Genomic DNA, 22610 nt, shown 5'->3' on the forward strand with positions numbered 1-22610 from the left:
AAAAAAAAAAAAAAAAAAAGAAAGTACGTATACAGTAGCCTCCAGTACCATATTTTAGTGTGGTAAAATTCAACATACTGCATCAGAAAGTTCACAGACTGCAAACTCGAATTGTGGATTACCAACCTGGCTCTGCTGCTAACTAGCTGTTTGAGCTTAGCTGGATCATTTATCTCTCTAGACAGTGAGAGAATAGCACTTTGATAGTTGCTTGAGGTTGCCTCTAGTTCTGTTGCTCCAACAGTCTATCATTGCCCAGAAAAAGTGATCCTATATTTTTGAATCTGTGCCCAAAATATCTCTTTATTAAATCATGGTCTGTGAACTAGCATGAATGAACAGAAGTCTGTTTCTGGGTGGACTGAAGACATGACAGTTGAAATTATATCATAAGAAACTCTTGCCCTGCTATTGTTTCCCATATTCAAGGAAAAAGGAAAAAAAGTACTAGATGGTATGCTGTCCAGTATAGTAACCACTAGCCTTATACAGCTATAGAGTACTTGAAATGTGGCTAGTACAAATTAAGATGTGCTATAAGAAAATACAGTCTGGATTTTGAAAATGTAAAATGAAAAGAGAATGGCAAAATATGTATTTCATTGATTTTAATGCTTATGACAAGGTAAATGATAATATTTTTGATGTGTTGGGTTAAAATGATAATATTTTGGATGTGTTGGGTTAAAATATGTTATTAGAATTAATTTTTCATTTTACTTTTTAACAAAGTAGCTCCTAGACAATTTAAAATTAAATATGTGGCTCACATGATATTTCTAGTGGACAGCTTACATCTGTACTACAGCTTGACTCCTTTTTAATTTGGAGAATAACTCTTTGTGACTTAGAAGCCTTGTGAATACCATGGTGTGTTGAGAACACTGAGAATGTGCTGGAGAATACAGGAATGACAGATGACTATGAAATCATTGAGAGGGGTAAGATTCTCATGGTTGAGGTAGGGGTTTCCTTCTGGAAGCTGCTAGCTATGCTCCCACATTTATATTTTAATGTTAATGAGCTTACTTGGAATGCTTACAAGTAACCCAGAGATGGGTATAGTCAGCTACCAATTCACAATCAATCAACTGATTGAAATCAATTTCCAAGGTCCCTCTAATCTCTATAGTGCCAAATGTCTTGCCTTTTAAAGGATTTTTCCTTTTCTAATGCAGTTCACTGGCTTAAAGTAGATTTGGTCTGAAGTTCTTACAATGCCAAAAGACACAATTACCCACAGGATTGATGATGATAGGAAAATTACAGAATTTCAGGTAGAATAGATGGAATAGATACCCTAAAGGATCATAAATGAGTTATTATAACTTTGACAGTAATACAAAACATTTGAGCAATAACGATTGTAAACCTGTGGGATAACCACCACCATCATAACAAGCTATAGGGCTCTTTGAAAATAGCATTGAATTTAAGTTTTGAAAGAATGAATAGAGCACTGAACTGATTATGTTGTTTAGTGTGTGTCAGTATTGCCTTAAACTAAGAAAGTGTAACTGTTTATTGAACATAGTAATATTTAGACTTATATATCTTAGAGGTTTTCTCTATATGGCTGAAAGCTCTGTGCAGCCTTAGAGTTGAAAGAGGCATTTTTAGTGATGGAAAAATAGAGATTCAAACATAGGAAGTGATTCAGTGGTGCCATACCTGGGGCCCACATCTGTTTATTTCAAGTCAAATACTGTTTCCATGTTGCTGTGGGAATACACTTCTGTAAATTTACCATTATTTTTTTAACATTAACTTTTAAAAGCACTAAATTCCAAGATTACAGGATCACATCACTAAAACACAAGTTTTCCAGCTTTATAAATTTTCTTGATGACTTGTTTCTTAAATTACAGAATAAAATGCAGCAAGACCTATTCAGAACCCCCAATCCTCTATGAAAGCTACTTATTTATAAACAAATTAAGTAGGAAAATAAAAAAATTTTTAAAATATTGAGAAACAAATACTCTTTGAAAACACTAAAGGAACTATCTTGTTTGCTGGCTAGAAGAAAGGAACACTTTTGTTGACCAACTAATAGTGACTCTTGAGGTCAGGACCTCTTGAAACTAAAACAAGTATCAAAGGAAAAGGAAAGAAGGATTTGCTTTACATAATGGCTAAGTAGGCTCCTAGGGACTGACACCACTGCAAGAAAACAACTATGAATTCTGGATATAATACAAAAAGCAGCCACTGACAACACTGTAGAAGAAACACAAGTAGGCAGAGTCTATTAGAGGAGTATCTTCTTGGAGGACAGGAATCAGATAGAATTATTGCTTTTTCAGGACTTCTCCTCTTTAGACATGGCATGCAGGATAAGAGAGTGCTGCCGAAGAAATCTCCAGTCCTTCAAGACAGGAAAACTGAATCTGGGGAGACCTCAGCCACGAGAGAGGAAAAGAGTTACACGTGGGATTCCCATATTCATTCTGTCTCCAACATAGGTGGCTTACCCATGATTCATATATACATGGAACAGATTCAAAGTTTCCAGTTAAAGATAAAATATCTGAATTGGGACCGGAGTTGTCATCCAGAAATCAGAATTTACAGTTATGAGGTGAAACAAGATAATTTTGTAGTAAATTAAAGGGAACAATACTCACTGGAGGAAAACTAACATAATCCAGAGTCTCTACATCTTGATATTAATAATATCTAGGATCCAATCCAAAATTACGTGACACACAAATCATTAGGACAATGGTGTGTATTCTCATGAGGAAAGAACATTAACTGATATCAACACCAAGATGGCTCAGGCGTTGGAAGTAACGGACAAGATTTAAGACAGCTATCATGACCATGCTCTATGCAGTAAATACACCGTGCTTAAAGTGAATTAAGAGATAGAAATATCTGCCAAAAAAAGCAAAGATGAACCAATGGGTCAGGCACTGTGGCTCATCCCTGTAATCCCAGCACTTTGGGAAGCTGAGGTGGGCGGATCACGAGGTCGAGAGATCGAAAATAAAATATCCTGGCCAACATGGTGAAACCCTGCTTCTACTAAAATACAAAAACTTAGTTGGGCATAGTGGTGCATGCCTGTAGTCCCAGCTACTTGGGAGGCTGAGGCAGGAGAATCGCTTGAACCTGGGAGGTGAAGATTGCAGTGAGCCAAGATTACACCGTCCCACTCCAGCCTGGCAACAGAGTGAAACTCTGTAAAAAACAAACAAACAAACAAGAAAACTAATGACAATTCTAGACCTAAAAAATGCAATATATGAAAAAGATTTAACTTGATGGACCAACAGCTAAATGGAGTTGACAAAAGCAAGAGTAAGTGAACTTTAATCAATAGTAATTATTTGATATAGAGAACAGAGAGAAAAAACAGGTTGAAATAAAAATGAACTGCGCTGCAGAGATCTGTTTCAGCAGGGGTCCCTAACCCCTGGGAAATGGTTCAGTACCTGTCTGTGGCCTATTAGGAACTGGGTCACACAGCAGGAGGTGAGCAGCAGATGAGTGAGCATTACTACCTGAACTCCACCTCCTGTCAGCTCAGCGGTGGCCTTAGATTCTCATAGGAGCACGAACAGTATTGTGAACTGTACATGTGAAGGATCTAGTTTGCATACTCCTTATGAGAATCTAATGCCTGATGATCTGAGGTGGAAAAGTTTCATCCTGAAACCATCCCCCACAACCCTCCTGTTCTGTGGGAAAATTGTCTTTCATGAAACCAGTTCCTTGTGCCAAAAAGTTGGGGACTGCTTTGTTAGAGAATATTAAGTGGTTAAATTTATTACATGTACTTGGAGTCTCAGAAACAGAAGAGTGAAATGATGAAACAGAAAAAATAAAGAAGTAATAGCCAATATTTTCCCAAATTTGATAAAAAACATAAATTTACGGGTTCAAGTTGACACCAGTTACCAAGCAGAATAAACAGAAAGGCCACACAAAAAACCATAGTTAAAGCAGTAAAAGTCAAAGCAAAAATCTTATAAACATTGAAAGAATAATAATGTGATTAGCACCTGGCTTTTCCTCAGAGACACTGAAGACAGAAAAGTATGGAACATTTTTGTAATGCTAGAAAAAACTCTGTCAACCAAAGAGTCTATATCCAGCAACAATATCCTTAAGAATAAGTATTTTCTAGACTATCACTGTACAATACGATTGGACAATAATGGAAATATCTGTGTCTGTGGCTATCTAGTAGAGTAGCCACCAGCCACATCTAGCTATTGAATGCTTAAAATGTGTAATTCAATTTAAATAGCCACATAATTCAATTTAAATAGCCACATGTGGTTAGTGGCTACCATATTAGAACAACTCTAGAATACATAAACTTGAAACACGAAGATAAGAATTAAATGATTCTTAGCAGCCAAAGAACATAAAGGTATTGCCGTTAAGACTGTCACAATTAAAAACTAATATTTAACATGGTAAGTTTCATATGAATAACTGATTTATCCATAATCATTATTCAGCTATTCTCATTACTGGAATGGTACTAGGTAAATTAGTATTGACTAAAGTCAGTGTTATAAAATTAAGAAAGCTTTTGGATAAGAATATTTAAGAAATAATTTTGATTGAACAGCTAATATAAATAGTTCAAAAGAATATCATTAAATCTTTATATAAATTTTTATTTTATTTAAATATATATGTTTACTGTAACACAAAGAAATACATTTAAGCGATGTGATGTCTCTCAAGTTGAAAGGGGAAGGCTTCCTTTGCTCTATCACTGCTCCCTACCCCAGAGGTGATCACTGTGAACAGTTTAGTGTGTATCTTTCCAGACTCTTTTCTATGCATATCTGTATACATGCACATCTGTATACATGCACATCTATGTGGTCCTACTTACATGGGAGCTTTAATTTTTTTTTATTTCCATAGGTTATTGGGGGACAGGTGGTGTTTGGTTACATGAGTAAGTTCTTTAGTGGTGATTTGTGAGATTTTGGTGCACCCACCACCCAAGCAGTATACACTGCACACAATTTGCAGTCTTTTTTCCCTCACCCAATTTCCACCCTTTCCCCCTGAGTCCCCAAAGTCTATTGTGTCATTCTTATGTCTTTGCATCCTCATAGCTTAGCTCCCACTTATGAGTGAGAACATATGATGTTTGGTTTTTCATTCCTGAGTTACTTCACTTAGAATAATAGTCTCCAATCTCATCCAGGTTGCTACAAATACCATTAATTCATTCCTTTTTGTGGCTGAGTAGTATTCCATCATATATACACACACACACACACACACACAGTCATATATATTGTCACATATATACACACATATACATATACACACACACACACACACACACACACACGTGTATATATATGCCGCAGTTTCTTTATCCACTCGTTGATCGGTCGGCATTTGGGTTGGTTCCACATTTTCACAATTGTGAATTCTGCTGGTATAAACATGCAAGTGTCTTTTTTGTATAATGACTTATTTTCCTCTGGGTAGATACCCTGTAGTGGGATTGCTGGATCAAATGGTAGTTCTACTTTTAGTTCTTTAAGGAATCTCCACACTGTTTTGCATAGTAGTTGCACTAGTTTACATTCCCACCAGCAGTGTAGAAGTGTTCCCTGTTCACCGCATCCACAGCCACATCTATTGTTTTTTGATTTTTTGATTATGGCCATTCTTGAAGGAGTAAGGTGCTATCGCATTGTGGTTTTGATTTGCATTTTCCTGATCATTAATGATGTTGAGAATTTTTTCATATGCTTGTTGACCATTTGTATATCTTCTTTTGATAATTGTCTATTCATGTCCTTAGCCCATATTTTGTTGGAATTGTTTGATTTTTTCTTGCTAATTGTTTGAGTTCATTGTAGATTCTGGATATTAGAACTTTGTCGGATGTATAGATTAGAAAACATTTTTAATTGACACATTATAATTGTATATATTTGTGGGGTACTGTGTGACATTTCAATACATGTATATAATGTGTAATGATCAAATCAGAGTAATTAGCATATCTATAACCTCAAACCTTTATTGTTTCTTTATGTTGGTAACATTCCAAATCTTTTAGCTGTTTGAAAAAATACAATAAATTATTGTTTACTATGGTTACCTAATGCTCTTTAGAACACGAGGACTTATTCTATCTAGCTGCAATTTTATGGACATTAACCAACCTCTTCCTTCTCCTCTCTAACTCTTCCCAGCTTCTAGTAAACACTGTTCTACTGTCTACGTCTATGAGATCAACTTTTTTAACTTCAACATATGAACAAGAACATGCAGTATTTATCTTTCTCTGCCTTATTTCACATAACACAGTGTCCCAGGCTCATCCACGTTGCCATGAATGACAGAATTTCACTTCTCTTTTATAGCTAAATATTGTGTATAAATTCCACATATTCTTTATCCATTCTTCTGTTGATGGACTCTTAGTTTGATCTCGTATCTTGGCTATTGTGAATAGTGCTGCAATAAATATGAGAGTGGTGATATCTCTTCAACATACTGATTTCTTTTCCTTTGGATATATACACAGTAGTGAGATTCCGGAATCATACGGTAATTCTATTTTTAGCTTTTTGAGGAAAATCCCCATAATGTTTTCCTTAATAGCTGTACTAATTTATATTCTCTCCAACAGAGCATAAGAGTTTCCTTTTTCCCACATTCTCGCCAACCTTTGTTATTTTTTGTCTTTTTTTTTTTTTTTTTGTGGCAGAGTCTCGCTCTGTCGCCCAGGCTGGAGTGCAGTGGTGCGATCTCGGCTCACTGCAAGCTCCGCTTCCCAGGTTCACGCCATTCTCCCGCCTCAGCCTCCAGAGTAGCTGGGACTACAGGCGCCCGCCACCACGCCCGGCTAATTTCTTTTTTTTGTATTTTTAGCAGAGATGGGGTTTCACTGTGTTAGCCAGGATGGTCTCGATCTCCTGACTTCGTGATCCGTCTGCCTCGGCCTCCCAAGGTGCTGGGATTACAGGCTTGGGTGACCGCGCCTGGCCTATTTTTTGTCTTTTTAATAATAACCCTTTTAACTGAGGTGAGATGTCTCATTGTGGTTTTGATTTGCATTTTCCTGATTTTTTTTTTTTTAAATATACTTGTGGCCATTTGCATGTCTTCTCTGGAGAAAGGTCTGTTCAGATCCTCTGCCCACTTTTAAATTGGATTATTTGTTTTTTTAGCTGTTGAGTTGTTTCAGTACCTTGTATATTCTGGATATTAACCTCTTGTCAGAGGTATAGTTTGCAAATATTTTCTCCCATTCTGTAGGTTGTCTCTTTATTCTGTTATTTGTTTCCTTTGCTGTGCAGAAGTGCCTATTTTTGCTTTTGTGTCTTTGCTTTTAAGGCCTTAGCTGTAAAGTATTTGCTCAGACCAATGTCCTGAAGTATTTCCCCTGTTTTCTTCTAACAGTTTCATAGTTTTAGGTCTTATATTGAAGTCTTTAATCCATTTTGTGTTGATTTTTGTATATAGGGAGAGGTAGGGGTCTAATTTTATTTTGTTTACGGATATCCAGTTTTCCTAGAACCATTTATTGAAGAGGGTGTTCTTTCCTCAATTTATATTCTTGGTCCCTTTATTGAAAATCAGTTGTCTGTAAATACATGGATTTCTGGTCCCTTTTTTCTGCTCCACTGTTCTATGTGTCTGTTTTTTTGTAAATACATGCTGTTTTGGTTACTAAAGTTTTGTAATATATTTTGAAGTCAGGTAATATGAGGCCTCCAGTTTTGTTCTTTTTGCTCAAGATTGCTTTGGCTATTTGGGGTCTTTTGTGGTTCCATATGAATTTTAGGGTTGTTTTTTCTATTTCTGTGAAGAGTGTCATTGGTCTTATAATAGGGATTGCATGGAATCTATAGATCATTTTAGGTAGTATAGTCAATTTCATAATATTCTTCCAATCCATGAATCTGAGATATCTTTCCATTTATTTGTGATAAATTTCCTTCATCAACATTTTATGGTTCTCATTGTAGAGGTCTCTCATATTGTTGGTTATATTTATTCCTAGATATTATATTTTAAAATTTTTTATAGCTATTGTAACTGGAATTGCTTTATTGATTTATTTCAGCTGGTTAGTTGTTGATATATAGGAACACTATTGATTCTTTTGTATGTTGATTTTGTATCCTGCAACTTCAGCAAATTCACTTATCAGTTCTAAAAATTCCAGTAGAGTCTTTAGGTTTTTCTCTATATAAAATTAGAGAAACTGTAAACAGGGACAGTTTGACTTCCTGTTTTCCAATTTGGATGCCTTTTATTTTTTTCTCTTGCCTAACTGCTTTGGCTAGAACTTCTGGTACTACGTTGAATAAAAGTGGCAAAAGTGGGTTTTGTTTCAGTTCTTAGAAAGCTTTCAGCATTTTCCTGATTAGTATGAGGTTGGCTGTGACTTTGTTATATATTGTTTTTATGTTTAGGTTTGTTCCTTCTTTACCTAATTCGTTGATGGCTTTTATCATGAAGGAATGTTGAAATGTATCCATGGTTTTCCTACATCTATTGAAATGATCATATGATTTTTGTTCTTCACTCTATTGATGTGATGTTTTGTGTTTATTTGGTTTGTGATATAATTTGGCTCTGTGTCCCCACCTAAATTTCATCTGGAATTGTAATACCTAGGTGTCAAGGGAGGGACCTGGTGGGAGGGGAATGGATCATGAAGGCAGTTTTGCCCATGCCGTTCTCATGATAGTGAGGGAGTTTTCTCAGATCTCACGCTTTAAAGGTGTTTGGCAGTTCTCCCCGCTTTCTCTCTCTTCTGCTGTCACGTAAGATGTGCCTTGCTTTCCTTTAACCTTCCGCTGTGATTGTAAGTTTCCTGAGGCCTTCCCAGCCGCATAGAACGGAGTCAAGTAAGCTTTTTTCTTCATAAATTACCCAGTTTCAGGCAATACCTTTATAGCAGTGTGAGAATAGACTAATACAGAGAATTGGTACTGTGATAGTGGGGTACTGCTATAAAGATAACCTGAAAATGTGGAGGCGACTTTGGAACTGTACAACAGGCAGAGGTTGGAACGGTTTGGAGGGCTCAGAAGAAGACAGGAAGATGTAGGAAAGTCTGGAACTTCCTAGAGACTTGTTGAATAGTTTTGACCAAAATGCTGATAGTGATATGGACAATGAAGTCCAGGATGAGGTAGTCTCAGATGAAGATGAAAAACTTGTTGGGAACTGGAGTAAAAGCAACTATTCCTATGCATTAGCAAAGAGACTGGCAGCATTTTGCCCTGCCCTAGATATTTGTGGAACTTTTAACTTGAGAGAGATGGTCTGAAATTGGAACTTATGTTTGAAAGAGAAGGAGAGCATGAAAGTTTGGAAAATTTGCAGCCTAACCATGTAGTAGAAAAGAAAAACCAATCTCCTGGGAAGAAATTCAAGCTGGCTGCAGAAATTTGCATATATAATGAGGAGTCAAATGTTAATCATCAAGACAATGGGGAATATGTCTCCAGGGCATGTCAGAGGTCTTCACAGCAGCCCCTCCCATCACAGGCCCAGAGGCCTAAGAAGAAAACTTGTTTCCATGTGCTGGACCCAGGTCCTTGCTGCTTTGTGCAGTCTTGGAACTTTGTGCCCTGCATCCCAACAGTGGCTAAAAGGGGCCAACATACAGCTCAGGTATTTGCTTCAGAGGGTGCAAGGCCCAAGCCTTTGTGGCTTCCAAGTGGTGTTGGACCTGTGGGTGCACAGAAGTCAAGAATTGAGGTTTGGGAACCTCTGCCTAGATTTCAGATCATATATGGAAATATCTAGATGTCCAGGCGGAAATTTGCTGCAGGGTTGGAGCCCTCATGGAGAACCTCTGCTAGGGCAGTGTGAAAGGGAAATTTGGAATCAGAGCCTCCACACAGAGTCCCCACTGGGGCATTGCCTAGTGGAGCTGTGAAAAGAGGGCCACCATCCTCCATGGTTGAATGGTAGATCCACCAGCAGCTAGCACTCAACGCTTGCCTGTGAAAGCAGTCTTAGGGGCTGTTCCCTGCAGAGCCACATGGGCAGAGCTGCCCAAGGCCTTGGGCGCCCCCTCGTTTTGTCAGTGTGCCCTGGATGTGAGAGATGGAGTCAAAGGAGATTATTTTGGAGCTTTAAGATTTAATAACTGCCATGTTGGCTTCCAGACTTGCATGTGGCCTGTAGACCCTTTGTTTTGGCCAGTTTGTCTTATTTGGAATGGAATCATTTACCCAATGCCTATACCCTCATTGTATCTTAGAAGTAACTAACTTGCTTTTGATTTTACAGGCTCACAGGCCGAAGGAATTTCCCTTGTCTTGGATGAGACTTTGACTTGGACTTTTGGGTTAAGGTTAGTATAAGTTAAGATTTTGGGGGACTCTTGGGAAGGCATGATTGATTTTGCAGTGGTAGAAGGACATGAGATTTTGGAAGGGCCAGTTGCAGAATGGTATGGTTTGGCTCAGTTCGCCACTCAAATCTCATCTGGAGTTGTAATCCCTAGATGTTGAGGGAGGGACCTGGTGAGAGGTGATTGGATCATGGGGGTGGTTTCTGCCATTTTGTTCTCACAGCAGTGAGGTAGTTCTCAGAAGATCTGATGCTTTAAACGTGTTTGGCAGTTCCCCACCTCTCTCTCTCTCTCTTTCTTTCTTTTTCTCTCTCCTTCGCTGTCCCCCTCTCCCCCCGACCTCTCCTGCTGCCATGCAAGACATGCCTTGTTTCCCCTTTGCCTTCCACCATGATACTAAGTTTCCTGAGGCTTCCACGGCCATGCAGAACTATGAGTCAATTAAACCTTTTTTTCATAGATTACCCAGTCTCAGATAGTATCTTTATAGCAGTGTGAGAACAGACTAATACATTGTGTGTATGCTGAACTGTGCTTGCATTCATGGGATAAATCTCACTTAATCATAGTGTATTACCTTTTTGATGTTCTGCTGAATTCAGTTTGCTAATATTTTGTTGAGAATTTTCGCATCTATGTTTATCAGGGATATTGGCCTGTAGTTTGTTGTTGTTGTTATATCCTTATCTGGTTTTGATATTAGGGTAATGCTGGTCTTACAGAATGAATTTGGAATAATTGCCTTCCCTTAGATTTTTTTGGAGTAGTTTGATAAAAGTTGGTATTAGTTCTTTGAAAGTTTGGTAGAATTCAGCAGTGAAGCCATCTGCCCCTAGGCTTTTCTTTGTTGGGAGATTTTTCTAAATTACTGACTCAATCTCATTTCTCATTATTGGTCTATTCAGGATTTCTGTTACTTTCTGATTCAATCTTGGTAGGTTGTATGTATCCAGGACTTTATCCATTTCCTCTGGGTTTTTCAATTTGTTTGGTATATAATTGTTCATAATAGTCCCTAATGTCCCTTTGAATTTCTGTGGTATCAGTTATAATGTCTTCTTTTTTGTTTCTGTTTTATTTTTGTCTTTCTTTTTCTTAATCTAGCAAATGGTATATGCTAGTCAATTCTTGCACTGCCATAAAGAAACACCTAAGGCTGGGTAATTTATAAAGAAAAGAGGTTTAATTGGGATATGGTTCTGCAGGATTTACAGAAAGCATGGTGCTGGCATCTGATCAGCTTCTGGAGTGGCCTCAGGAAGCTTACAATCATGGTGGAATTTGAAGTGAGGAGCAAGAGAGAGATGGGGAGATGCCACACACTTTTAAACAAGATTTCAGGAGAACTCATTCACTATGGTGAGAACAGTACCACGCTATGAAGGATATTCCCCCATGACCCAAACACTTCCCACCAGGTCCCACCTCCAACATTAGGCATTGCATTTCAACATGAGATGTGGGTGAAGAGAAATATCCAAACTATATCATGATGTGTTCAGTGTATTTTATTTTAATTAATTTAGAGACAGTGCCTCACTCTGTCACCCAGGCTGGAGTGCAGTGGTGCAATCTTGGCTCACTGAAATCTCGGCCTCCTGGGTTCAAGCAATTCTCATGCCTCAGCCTCGCAAGTAGCTGGGATTACAGGTGTGTGACACTACCCAGCTAATTTTTGTATCAGGATTTTTAGTAGAGACAGGGTTCACCATGTTGGCAAGGCTGGTCTCGAACTCCCAATCTCAGGTGATCCACCTGCCTCAGCCTCCCAAAGTTCTGGGATTATAGGTGTAAGCCACCTCGTCTGGCCTATTTACTTTATTTTTTACTTTTTTTAACTTTTATTTTAGGTTTGGTGCTACATGTAAAGGTTTGTTACATAGGTAAACTTGTGCCACAGGGGTTTGTTGTACAGATTATTTCATCACCCATGTATTAAGCCCAGTACTGAATAGTTATCTTTTTTGCTCCTCTCCCTCCTTCCACCCTCTACCCTCAAGTAGACCCCAGTGCCTGGTGTTTCCTTCTTTGTGTTCATAAGTTCTCATCATTTAGCTCCCACTTATAAGTGAGAACATATGGTATTTGGTTTTCTGTTCCTGCATTAGTTTGCTAAGGATGATAGCCTCCAGCTCATCCATGTTCTTGCAAAATACATGCTCTCGTTCTTTTTTATGACTGCATAATTTTCCATGCTGTGTATGTACCACGTTTTCTCTATCCAATCTGTCACTTATGAGCATTTAGGTTGATTCTGTGTCTTTGCTATCATAAACATTGCTGTAGTGAACATTCACATGCATGTGTTCTTATGGTAGAATGATTTATATTCTTCTGGGCATATACCCAGTAATGGGATTGCTGGGTCGAATGGTCATTCTACTTTTAGCTTTTTGAGGAATCATCATACTGCTTTCCAAAATGGTTGAACTAATGTATGCTCCCACCAACAATGTATTGTGTTCCCTTTTCTCTGCAACCTCTCTGCCATCTATTTATTGACTTTTTAATACTAGTCATTCTCAGTGGTGTGATATCATATCTGTGGTTTTGATTTGCATTTCTCTAATGATCAGTGATAATGAACTTTTTTTTTCATGTTCTTTTTGGCCACATGTATGTTTTCTTTTGAAAAGTGTCTGTTCATGTCCTTTGCCCACTTTTTAATGGGGTTGTTTTTCTCTTGGAAATTTAAATTCTTTATAGATGCTGGATATTAGACTTGTCAGATACATAGTTTGCAAATATTTTCTCTCATTCTGTAGGTTGTCTGTTTACTCTATTGACAGTTTATTTTGCTGTGCAGAAGCTCCTAAGTTTAATTAGATCCCATATGTAAATTTTTGCTTTTATTGTGATTGCTTTTGGTGTCTTTGTCATAAAAATATTTGCCTGTTTCTGTGTCCAAGATGGTATTGCCTGGATTGTCTTCCAGGCACTTCAAAAAACCTGCTGTTTATTTTGTTGATCTTTTGTATTTTTTGTCTCTGTTTCATTTATTTCCACTTTGATTTTTTTTTTTCTTCTACTAATTTTGGGCTTGGTTTGTTCTTGCTTTTCTATTTCCCTCAGGTATATTGTTAGGTTGTTTATTTGAAAATTTTCTGCTTTTTGATGTGGACACTTATTGCTATAAAGTTCTTTCTTAGTACTGCTTTTGCTGCATACCATAGGTTATAGTATATTGTTTCTATTTTCATTTGTTTCAAGAAATTTTTACATTTTACATTTCCTTCTTAATTTCTTCCTTGACCAATTGATCATTCAGGAAGATGTTGTTTGATTTCCATGTATTTTTATAGTTTCCAGAGTTCCTGTTGTCGAATTCTAGTTTTATTCCATTGTAGTCAGAAAAAATATTTGATAAGAATTCAGTTTTTAAAATGTTGTTAACACTTGTTTTGTGACCTAGCATATCGTCTATCCTGGAGAATGTTCCGTGTTCTGATGAGAAGAAGTTGTATTCTGCCTCTGTTTGATGAAATGTTCTGTAAATGTCTGTTAGGTCCAGTTGGGTATAGTGCAGTGTAAATCTGATATTTCTTTGCTGATTATCTATCTAGATGACATGTTTGCTGAGAGTAGGGTGTTGAAGACCCCAGCTATTATTGTATTGAGGTTTCTCTCTCTCTTAAGATCTAATAACATTTGACTTATATAACTGAGTGCTCTGGTTTTGGGTGCATGTATACTTAGAATTATATCCCCTTGCTGAATTGATCCCTTTATCATTATATAAGGACCTTTCTTTTCTCTCTTGGCAGTTTTTTACTTAAAGTCTAATTTATTTGATACAAGTATAGCTACTGTTGCTTGTTTGGGTTTCCATTTGTTTGGATAATCTTTTTCTATTTCTTCACCCTCAGTCTGTAGTGTCCTTACAGGTGAGATGAGTTTCTTGTTGCATCTTATTTATTCATTAATTCAGCCAGTCTACATTTTTAAAATGGGGAATTTAATCCATTTCCATTCAAGGTTATTATTGATAGGCAAGGACTTACTGTTGTCATTTTGTTAGTTTTTTTTTGGGGGGGTGGTATATCCTTTGTTTCTTCTTTATTGTTGATCTCTGCAGTTTTCTGTTTGTTTGTTTTTTTTGTAGTGATAGTATTTGATTCCTTTCTCTTTCTTATTTGCATATCTGTTCTACCAGTGAGTTTTATATTTTCATGTGTTTACATGATAGTAGTTTTTCTTTCACTTCCAGTTGAAATACTTCCTTAAGCATTTCTTGTAAGGCTGGTGTATTGGTGATGAATTTCTTGAGGTTTTGATTGTCCAGAAAGGACTTTATTTCTCCTTTGTTTCTCAGAGATAACTTTGCTGGACATAGTATTCTCTGACAGCTTGTTTTCTTTCAGCACTTTGAATAAATCATCCCATTCTGTCCTGGTTTTTATGGTTTTCTCTCCTGGTCTGCTGAGAAATCTGCTATTAGTCTAATGGGGACTCCCCTGTATATATGACTTGACACTCTTTTCTTGTTGGTTTTAGAATTCTCTATCGTTTACTTTTGATGGTTTGACTATAATATGCCTTGGAGAAGAACTTTTTGAGTTGAAACTTTGGGGAACTTTACAACATTGTGTATCTGGCTGTGCATATCTCTCCCAAGACTTGGAAGATTTTTAGCTATTATTTCATTGAATAAATTTTCTATGACTTTTCCCATCTCTTCCACCTCTGAAACTGCCATAATGCAATCATTTGTTTGCTTAATGGTGTCCAATAAGTTTGACAGACTTTCTTCATTCTTTTCCATTCTTTTTTCTTGTTTGACTGGATTATTTCAAAAGGTATCTCCTCATGTTCAGGGATTCTTTCTTCTGCTTGATGTAATGTGTTGTTGAAGCTTTCAATGACATGTTTTTATTTATTAAATTCTTCAGCTCCAATATTTCTGTTTTTTTCATTTTTGATACCCATCTTTTGTTGAATTTCTCATTCAAATCATGAATTGTTTTTTCATTTTCATTGAATTGTCTTTTTTGTATTCCTTTGTCTCTGAGTTTTCTTAAAGTTATTATTTTGAATTTTTTTTCAGGCAATTAAAAATTTTCCTTATGTTGAGGTCAGTTACTGGAGAATTACTGTGCTATGTAGTGTTATATTTCACTGCTTTTTCATGTTCTTGTCTTCCTTGATTGATATCTGTGCATTTAGTGGAACATTTGCCTCTTCCAGTTTTGTAGTGTGGCTTTCATGGGAAAAAACTTTCTCCTGCAGATATGTCCTAGGGTGTCAGTTGGGTAGGGTGCATTGGCTTTTCTTTGGGTAGGTGCAGTAGTGTAGTCTTTGTACAGTTTCTTCAGCTATAGTCAATATCAGCAATGCCCCTGCATGCCTCAGTGGCTTAGGCTATAGAGATTTGTATGCCTATTCCACCTACTTGGGCTCTGCTGCTCTGGTGGTAGGGTGCTGGACTGGTCCATGCTTTGGAGAAGTGAGGGGCTGGTAAATCAGTGGCTTGAGTAAGCTCAGGCTCTGCCCCTCACATTAAATCTTGAAAGATGTGAATTTCATTACCTCTTAGTTACATAATGCCATATACAAACTCTTTTTGTTGTTTTAAATCTAATCTCTGACTTGGTTATAAATGATTGCACTTTTCTACTGTTTCTAACTATAGCATGGCAGTGCTAAAACATCTGGGAAGGCAAAAGAAAGTTAGATAGGCTAGTAACACCAAAGTAATGCTGAAACCTGGAAGGAAAGAAAAATACATTACTTTCCTCTCCATTCTTCTTTGATCCCCTTTGAATATATGGCTTACTATAACAGCAAGATGTGTGACCTTGAGCTATTTATTTGTCTGGAGCCACAGCTTCTTTACTTATAAAATAAAGTTAATGCCATTTACATCTCGGAAACTGTGAATATAAGATGAGAAATATGTTTATGAAATCTCATATAATGCTTGTCATACAGTAAGGTTTGGTAAGGCGAATCCTTCAACAGCGTTCCTCAGTTCTTTCTCATGTGCTGAAAGTGGACTACCTTAGAAAAGACCATACAAGCAAAAATAGAATGACTTGGCTACAGAGCTGTTTCACTGTGTACGGATTACTAGCTTGTCTTAATCCAGTGAGATAGAACACTCCCCAACACAAGTGACATGAAGCCAGTGTATTACTTACAGATAGGACAGCAGAAGCCTATGATTCATAAAAGCCTCAAGAAAGTTAGTTTGGCAGATGGAGTTTCATCTGCATGTGCCCCCCATTTGTGCTGCAGTGGAGGGTCCCAAGAAAGCATCCCACCCTGGGTTTTATACCCCAGCATAACATGATTCACTGTGCTAATGTGTTGAAGGACATACTGTTTCTATGAGGGATTAGAACAGAGCCTAGACTGTTCAGGCTAGTTTCTCCCTATCTTAAGATGTTGCATTCTCAGCATATTCTATAGTTATTCTTGAGAACTATGAGTAGAAAAGGGGGGATAACTGTGTCAGTCCAAAGATACCTGAAGAATTGTCCTGTGCTGACTAACAGCAGAAAAGTTTCCAGTTGATCTAAAGTCAGGTGTTTCGCAATGTAGTTACAAACAAAATCATTAAGTGCCTATCTTGTGTTTGGCCCCATGGTAATACTAATAATGATTATGACAATAATAACAAAATGTATTAAGCAATCATTTTTACCTGTCATTCTTTGAAGCATTATCTCATTTACTTCTCCCAGAACCCAGTAAGGTAGTTAGCATTATTATCTCTAGTTTACAGATGAGGATATACTGAGTTTGCAGTGTTTAACTCATCCACAGTCACATTACTATTTGTGGTGGAGGGGTGATTTGAACCCAACCTATTTGACTGATTTTTTAACCAGATTGTTAAGAAAATAAACATCAGCCATCCAAAATCTCCCCATCTGATTTAGATGTGAAGTTTACAACTTGAAATAATTAGTCTCAAGAGATTTCAGAGAAGTGGTAGAAAACCAACATGGCCTTGGTCTTCTACCACTAAGGTTTTATTTTTAAAATAAATGAATAAGTAGGTCTTGACTTGCCATTTTATAGCTTTGGTCTTAGTTCAACAAGAAGGAACAAGTAGGAAGACTTTTCATAGCGAACCCCCAATGCAGTTGAAATCAGCATTAGCATAGAGCTTTAGAAATAGGATTCAGCATGCATCTTGCCGTGTGACCAATCCTGTTCTCCATCACAGAATTCTAGTTACTTGGTGAACCTGGGAGGCCACTCTCTGTCCCCATCCTGGACCTCCCCTATACTTCAGATCCTCCCTGACATGGGACCCTGGACCCTAAGGCTCAGAAGGGCTCAACCAGGACTTAACAGCAGTTTCTGAAGGGCCTTCACCCATCTTCCAAGTCTGGCCAGACTGACAGGACCAGCAAGGGATGGGGCATGGGAAAGATTAGAGACGTAGAATAAAGCAGTATCGTGGAGAGCCTTGAAAGCCAATTTAAAATCGTTTTATCTTCTAATAGTAGGTCCTACCTTAGCGGCCTTTACGCTTTGGATCTTGACTCCTTAGTAGGTTGTGAAATTAGTGTATTGGGTCACAACCAACATACCTGTTTTAATGAACTAGGATAGAGGAAAATAGAAAATAGAAACGTGTCTTGCAGTTAATAAGGGTTTTTGTGAAGTATTTGTTTTAGTTATATGCAGTCAATTCTTGTTATCTGTAATAGTTCTATTCTATAAAGTCACCAAACCTGAATTAGTAATTACGAAGCCATTGCTCCCTGGGTAAATACAGGATTAGGTTCCTTTGTTCCTCTGGTCACAAAATTTTCATCAACAGATTAATACATACCCTTGTTTTGTGAGTGTTTCTGTATAAGGACACCTCATTTAATATATATGTTGATTCATTAACATTAAACTCTAGGCTAAAGCACTATCACTCATACCTGAATGAAGCTTCTCAAACACATGTTTTTCTCCCTAAGGTACATCACAGCCTTCTTGTGCTGATGAACACCAGTTACCATGTTAGCACTGTGCTTGGGGGCCATTTTAAACATGAAATCACCAATTAAAAAAAAGCACAAAAATGCAAAAAGTGTGACATTAAATAGGCCTTGAAAAGAACACTCATTTACAGTTTGAGCTGAAATAAGAAGACAGAGCACCACTTTTTTCAACCTCAGCTGGGAACACGTATGTCAGGTGCTTACATTTTCATCACTGTACACGTCTGTGACTGACCACAAACGTGCTTTGAGTATGGATTTGGGAGTTACAAATATATTTAGCAAGTAGGTGAATTTGCAAACATAGAATTTGTAAATAATGAGGATCAACTGTGTGTGCACGGGCACACAAATATGTTTACTAGGTCTACGAGGTTATAATGTAAAATCTATTTCTCAAAAGAAAGTTTTTTTTGTTTTGTTTTGTTTTTTGACATACATCCCTAAATAATCAGATTGCTGAGGAATGACACAGTGGACATGGCTTTAAGATGTAACCAGTAAGCAGAATGGGGTTTAGAGGCAAGCAGCCTAGATTAGAAGACTTCTATATTAATCTAACCCCATGAAGCAATGAGGGCAAAAGTGGGCCTGGAGACTAGGGATAATTAAGCCAAGAAAAAAAAAAAAAATGATGAGTTGGTTACAAATTGAGGATGTAAATAAAGAAGGAAAAATTGATGATTATTCTGAAAGTATCTGGTTTAGAAATTAGAAGGGTGGTAGGTATAGTGAGGCATGTTGTGTATTGGAAGGAATAAAGCTTCGGATGCTGGTGGAATCCAGTTTCAGTCTTGCCTCTATGACTTTATTAGACATGTGATCTTTGGCAAGTCATAAAGCCTTCTGCCTCATTTTTACAATCTTGCTATTTAAATATCAGGTAATTGCTACAATTAAGTGAGTCAATATATACTATATATGTGACATTCGTAGAATACACTAACACCCAGGATGTAGCTGCAATATAAATAGGTGCTATGTCTGTACTATGTGTAATTATTCATAATATGTTTATTATATTCACATATTTTTATATATATACATGCAAAATATAGTATAATTACACCTGAAGAAATATTGGGACATCAAAGAAGGGTTAATCATCAGGACATGAAATTATGAGATGGCAGTAAAGTTGAAAGGCCAGGATTACTACATATGTGGATTATCAGTTTTTCAAAGCACTAGAGTACAAGTAATATATATTAAAATTGCCTGATAAAATTTAAACTTTCTTTGAGAATGCACAGTAGGATCTTGTAACCAGCCATAATCAGAAATATCAATTTTACCCTATTGGCACAGCTCAAAATTGCTAGTAGAGAGAGGAACTTCTGGTTGATGGACTACCAAATACACAGGCTTTTACTGTAATTTGTTCTACAGGTTAAAGTTAGTATTGTCAAAACATGGCAGGCAACATTATAGATTTTAAGGCTTCAGTATCTTTATATCTCCCATGGTATTAAATATAATTCAAACACAGAAAAATGCTCTTCTCTCATTATGTCTTTTCTTTTTGATGAGAGATGAATAGGTCCACTTGAGAAATGATTATATCGACTATTGTACTTTAAATTTTCTTTAGCTACACAACTGGCAAGAAGTGGCAAGTCAGTAAGTCCAAATAGACAGCCGATGTGTGATTTCATATCACAGATACTCTCTCTGCAGCACAATAGAACACAGGGTATTGAGTTATCCCCTAATGAATTAAAGTCCCTCTTGCATCCTTTACATACCGATTTCATTAATATTAATAATTACTAATTGTAGCTAACACTTGCCAATGCATAATGGGAACTACGTTTTTACAAATGTTGCCTAACAAAGACTTATTTTTTTCTGCATCTTGGTCGTGGCACAGTCTGATAGCTTTCAAAGAGCAAGCCAAATTGTCAAATGCTGTCCGGTTTGTAATGTCATGTTCGATCTGGAGCTGAGAAGTGCAGCCTCAGGTTTCTGGCCTGTCTTTTATGTCACAGAAGCACAGAATTGTTAAACAATCTGGGGAAATTGAAAGCAGCAAATGTGCAATAAAATTTTCTCTGTAGTTCAGTGCTACATAACAAAAGAGACCCGTAAACTTTCTTCCATTCTGGCACTGGATGGTGACTTATCTGTGGGAACAGCAGCCACAACAGATGTAAAGAAAAACAGATAGAACTTTTAAAAAATAAACTTCAGGAAATAGTTTTCATGTCTTTATTTTTCCCTGTGTTTCAGCTAATGCTCAAAGCTTTCCTAAAATGTTCTGTTGGAAATAGTGAGACTGGAATAAGCTCTATTTTCCATTTTGTCCCCTTGTTACAGGGCTTTCAGATGTCCTTAATAACCCTGAACTTGTAGAATGTTTTAATTAAGGACTTCATTGTTAGAGTATAATAACATAAACCTAAGATCCCTGTGTGATAATCATGCTTTGTTTATGGTTTTACAACAAACTTGTGTTTTATCCTGTTGGTATATTTATTGTATTTTGGCATTTCTTTTGACGATGCCTAAAAATCCCAGAAGCTTAAAGAAGGAGAGACAACCTCTGAAGCCACTTTGACTTTTCTTTTTTTTCTTGACAAAGTGTTTTATCTCTGAAGAATTCAGTTCACTACATGGGTCTTTTGAGTACATTTATTGTACTGAAATGTCGTATTTGCTTAGATCAAATGAAGAGCAACTATACTGAAAATAGGATAGATAGCTATTTTATAAAAGAATTTCTATCTTTCTCTACCAAGAATGCTGTATGTTTTTTCCTTACATTAGGAAATGGGGATAATTTTGACACTTTCCACTTTATTTTAGAAAGAGCTTATACTTTTGTCTTGTAAGGGAAATAAAAAAAAGTAAGCATGGTAGGGCACAGTGGCTCGTGCCTTTAATCCCAGCACTTTGGAAGGCCAAGGCTGGAGGATCACGTAAGCCCAGGAGTTCGAGGCTGCAGTGAGCTCTGAATGTACCGCTGCATTCCAGCCTGGATGATAGACCGAGACCTTGTCCGTGAAAAAAAAAAGAAAGTGTGAGCAATACTGTTTATTATGAAGCTTAATTTGCATTGAAGTTAAATGTTAATTGGATTCTTCTCTCTTCTTTTTCTAACTCAGAAATTCCATTCTAAAGCCATGAAATGGGCAGGGCAAGGTAGGAGTCTGCAGCAGGGAGGAGGGTGGGGTTTGTGGTGGCTCAGAGCAACATGTCAGACCCGAGAGGGTAAGTACCGATAGGGCACAGCCTGTCAAGGGCTGTCAGAGCCTTGGCAGGGTGAGGAGGATGTTCACATGTGAGGACAGGCTGGTGTGGGGTTTTGGAGGACAAGCTGGGTGAAGCAGGTGTCTAGAGGTAGAGTGGATTGGAATATGGACCCCCAAAATACTTGTCCAAGTGCTAACTCCTGGTACCAAACTCTGTATTAATTTCTCAGAGCTGCTGTAACTAATTATGTTAAACTTGCTGACTTCATTCAACAGAAATTTATTCTTTCACAGTTCTGGAGGCCAGAAGGCCAAAATCAAAGTATAGGCAGGCTTGATTTCTTTAGAAGACTCCAAGGGAGAACTGTGCATCCTTGCTTCTGGTGGGTGTTGGCAATCCTTGGAGTTCCTTGGCTTGTAGGCACATCACTTCAATCGCGGCTTCTGCTTTCACGTGGGGCTTTTCCCTCTGTGTGTCTGTGTCGCCTCCTTTTCTGACTCCCATAAGAACACTTGTTATTGGATATAGAGCCCTCCCTAATCCAGGATGGTCTCATCTTGAGATCCTTATCTTGGCTATGGCTACAAAGACCCTTATTCCAAATGAAGTCACATTTTGAAGTTTTGGGTGGACATGCGTTTTGATGTGCCACTATCCAACACGCCACCAAATGAAAGGAGGTGACTCATCACATGGTTTTAGAGATCAAGAGGAGTGAGAATGGCATCCCTGTGAAGGGGTGGTTTCTTGTGGGGCAAGAAAGCTTAGCAGGATAGGAGAGCATCTATGCTAGAGGTCACCCAGCATAAATGTCAGACCCCAAGTGGGGTGAGGAGGCGAGATGAGAGATTGGTTACATATGGTAGACTGATCAAATAGGTAAGTAAGTATATTGAGGGTGAGAGGGCCAAGATTCTGTCATAGAAGCAAATTACAAATATAAAAAAGGAGAAAATTATGGAGTTGAAGGTACTGGTGTGAACTTATAATTTGTAATAAATAAAGATATATTAATACATGGAGATGTAAATGTATGTGGGTGCATGTGTGTATTATAATACCTAGCTCTGTTCACTGAAATACACTGGCAACATATCCACTGCAATAGCAACTAGCACATTTAGCATCCATATCTTGGCTTCTAAATACCA

The 22610-nt window shown here is 37.5% G+C and overlaps 1 long non-coding RNA gene across 1 annotated transcript in view; it reads left to right on the forward strand.

Annotated features, from left to right (window-relative positions):
- The window catches only part of LOC105526696, a 37150-nt gene that overhangs the window by 11379 nt on the left and 3161 nt on the right, over nucleotides 1-22610 (forward strand). Inside the window, exons 2-3 of the long non-coding RNA XR_001004127.1 lie at nucleotides 10258-10321; nucleotides 21753-21841. This is a non-coding gene — a long non-coding RNA (uncharacterized LOC105526696). The remainder of the gene's footprint in view (nucleotides 1-10257; nucleotides 10322-21752; nucleotides 21842-22610) is intronic.

Source organism: Colobus angolensis, unplaced genomic scaffold (assembly GCF_000951035.1).
Source record: "Colobus angolensis palliatus isolate OR3802 unplaced genomic scaffold, Cang.pa_1.0 Scaffold6, whole genome shotgun sequence".
Classification (NCBI taxonomy): Eukaryota; Metazoa; Chordata; class Mammalia; order Primates; family Cercopithecidae; genus Colobus; species Colobus angolensis.